Raw genomic sequence first — 3,212 nt, forward strand, 5'->3', positions numbered from 1 at the left:
TAATGTGTCCAGAAAACCCACAAAACGCAACAGTGATAGAGCAATCATAGTATCATGATATGATTGCCATCTGGCGGTAGTGGTTTGTGGGCCTATTGGGGTCAAGTAGGAAGCCCAGCAAGTTCCAAAAGTAGAAAAAAAGTTTTGCGAGATCTCGCAAAACTTTGCGAGATCCCGCAATGAGATCCCGCAAAAGTGCATCGTTTTTTTTTTCTTCTTCATGTTTTTTTCCCCCATTACTTTTTTTTAACCCATGTTTTTTTCCCCCATGTTACCCGGTGGGCTCCGTAACATTGTGTTTATGCAGAAGGAAAAAAAATATTAACTTGCATGATAGGTGGTCAACACTGTAAAACCGAACAGTACAAGTAAAACAATGTTTTTGATTTGTAAACACTCAAAAATGAAAAAAAGTTAATAGTACTCTAATCGTCTGTGTTACTTGAACAAATTTGAACTTTTAAGTTGACAGCACTCGTCCGCTTTAAGTCATTTGAAAAAATAGAAAGCGTGGGAAACTTCCCCACGAAAATTGTAGCAAATTTGTAGGCGGATCTTCTGCCATACGTGGACCTTGTGTACAGCACCAACTAGCCAACGCCGAGTGACAAGCGACGCCGGCAACGGTCGACCAGCAGATGACAAGAGACGAGAACAAGAGCAGTGAAAATAGACAACGAGAGAGGAGACGACGAGAAGAGAGAAAAACCGCAATTAAACGTAAGTGGAAAAGTGAGGTGCATGTTGACCCTAAAGCACGTCCTTTATCATATTGTTTAAAAACCCGAATGTTTGAAAATATTGTCTTAGGCTATGTGACGTAACTTTATCCAGTTAGAACTAGCTAGCACTAGCGGCTAAGAATTTGGCTGCTGTATGCCAGCACTTGCTGGATCAGCCAGCGATCTAACTCAATTTGCCAATGTGAGTACTAAAAATATGAACTAATTAACCCCCGTTAGCACTTTTTAACACAATAGCTTGGAAGTGCAAGCTTTGTGGTGCACTGCTTGATAACAGGGCACAGGTCCTGCAACATTATCGTTTACAGCATGTTAGCAATGTTTCCTCCATTAACGTTAGTCCACTGTCATGTTACTGACTGTCTGCACATTTAAGTCAGTAGCCTAAATTCATTTGACACGGTCACACACAGTTCATGCTCAGTCAGAATGTGTATTATTCGCATGTCAGCTGTGTAGGTGAAAACAACCATTTAATGTGCAAACTGTTCTCGGCCATTTAAGGATGCATTTAAAGTGGCATTTAAAGCGACATCATGAGATGGTGGATTGTCAGTATGTTCAAATGTGTATTCGTCCTTCAATTCACAGATTCAGAAGTTGATGCAAACAACATTGGCATTGAGAAGGAATCAGACGTTCTTCCCCGCAGACATAGCCTATTGGTTCGGTGGTGGCCTGCAATCATGTTGGAATCTCAGGTAAGCATTTCTTTTGTACAAATACTTGGAATAGATTCATTTCATGTGTGGTTCTGACCAAATGTGTTTTAAATCTTTACACTTACCCCCCTATTTTGAGTTTTTGCTCGAAATTGCACACCGCCTACTAATAATGGCCCTGTTTCCACATACTTTGACTTATATTCAAGTGCTTGACCCCCTTTGAAAGCAGAGGTCTTGTAGATTACAACTCCTCCATGGACTTAAGATAAAAAGAATGCTTTGGTTTCAGAAGCTGTACTATCAAAGAAAGGTAATCCTATTGAATTGCATTTTGTAGTTATTAACTGGCTTGACTCCATGTTTTCTCATGCAGGGATCCTCAGATGTAAATATCCGACGTGCTGTGGCGCTCCGTGGCCTTCCTTTCTACCTCCATGAGGATTATGCCACTTTTCTAAAGACATGGGATGTAAGTAAGTATGTTTTCTATTGACATGACAGTTAAAGCGTAACTGTGGCATTAAGCGACCCATGGCCTGTTGTTTCGAGGTCAACGCATGCTATTAGAATGAAAAACAATGAGAAAATTGAGTACAACATAAAGCAAATACTGGTCCAGCAGCTTAAATGGGTGGTTCAGGATTTTGGACATAGGACCTAATTTCCAAGTTAGCAAGTGTGATATTTATCAGTGGAGACCGTTTTTAACACGTTTCATCCAGTTCTCGTCTATTCAGGCGTTATATTTATTTGCCTCGGTGTACTATGGAGTGGGTAAGACTGTTTTTAGTGGCAGGCTTACACATACTGTTGACTCGCGCCAGCCTAGCACCTGCAAACTCTGCAACTAGAAGGACTGGATGAAACGTGTTGAAAACGGTCTCCAACTTGTGTTGTTATCTTGGATCTTGGCACAAGGGATTATAACACCTAATCCTGTGTATTAATGTAATATCACACTTGGTAACTTGGAAATGAGGTCCTATGTCCAAAATCCTGAACCACCCCTTTAAACTAACCTAACAAGGCATTTGAACTGAACTGAAACTAAAGCCAAATTCCCTGGTAGGTTATCAATAGCTGCTGGGCCACTACTCAGTCTATGTTGCACCATATCTTCTTAATCTCACTCATCAAATCAAAATCAAATCAAAATCACATTCTTTTCTAGGACTTTTCAGGCACAATTCTCTTAAGTTCAAAGAACAAACAGCATATTTTTAGAGCTGACATCAAAGAAAAAAACAGAAACAGAAATGTCACTTTTGTATGAACTTCGGGTAAAAATGAAAAATAAATAACTTATTTCTTTAAATAAAAATGACCTGAACATTTTGGTCATGTGGTATGAGCTTTTCTAGGGCTTACTCACCATCTTACTCTCACACACACACACACACATGCCACCTATGTCCAGCAGCTACTAATATGCCAGTCATTAGTTGAAACTGAAAAAGGTGTCTGTTCATCTTCAAAAGAAGCTGGTTTTCAAAGTTGCCAGAATTCAGTGCCCGGGAGTTTCAGGCCCAAGACCGGCCCACGTTTTCCATAGTGGTGGAAATTGGATAAATGTAAGCAACATTTCAGCTCTTACTATCCTGTAGTTTTTATTAGTACCATGGTTAAACAAATGTGTAAAGGTTATGTAATAATTCACTTCAACTGAGAAGTAAAAAAAAAATATTCCACTATTCCACAAGTTAACAAAAACAGAAAGAAAGCCTTTGAAATGTAGCCTATCCCACGCTTCCACAAAGAGGCATACTGAACTAATGTTTAGGCTACATGTTTTTTGCATGGGTAG

The 3,212-nt window shown here is 39.6% G+C and overlaps 1 long non-coding RNA gene across 1 annotated transcript; it reads left to right on the plus strand.

Moving 5' to 3' along the window:
- The first annotated feature begins 348 nt into the window (after nt 1–348).
- Nucleotides 349–1,850, plus strand: LOC143140281 (uncharacterized). Its single transcript, XR_012990616.1, has 3 exons — nt 349–720; nt 1,335–1,444; nt 1,782–1,850. It is a non-coding gene; the product is annotated as an uncharacterized LOC143140281 (long non-coding RNA).
- The last annotated feature ends 1,362 nt before the right edge of the window (nt 1,851–3,212 follow it).

This window comes from Alosa pseudoharengus, unplaced genomic scaffold (genome assembly GCF_046254945.1).
Source record: "Alosa pseudoharengus isolate Yale_2024_CS ecotype anadromous, Long Island Sound unplaced genomic scaffold, YU_APseudo_1.1 YU_APseudo_1.1_scf_23, whole genome shotgun sequence".
NCBI classification, from domain to species: domain Eukaryota; kingdom Metazoa; phylum Chordata; class Actinopteri; order Clupeiformes; family Clupeidae; genus Alosa; species Alosa pseudoharengus.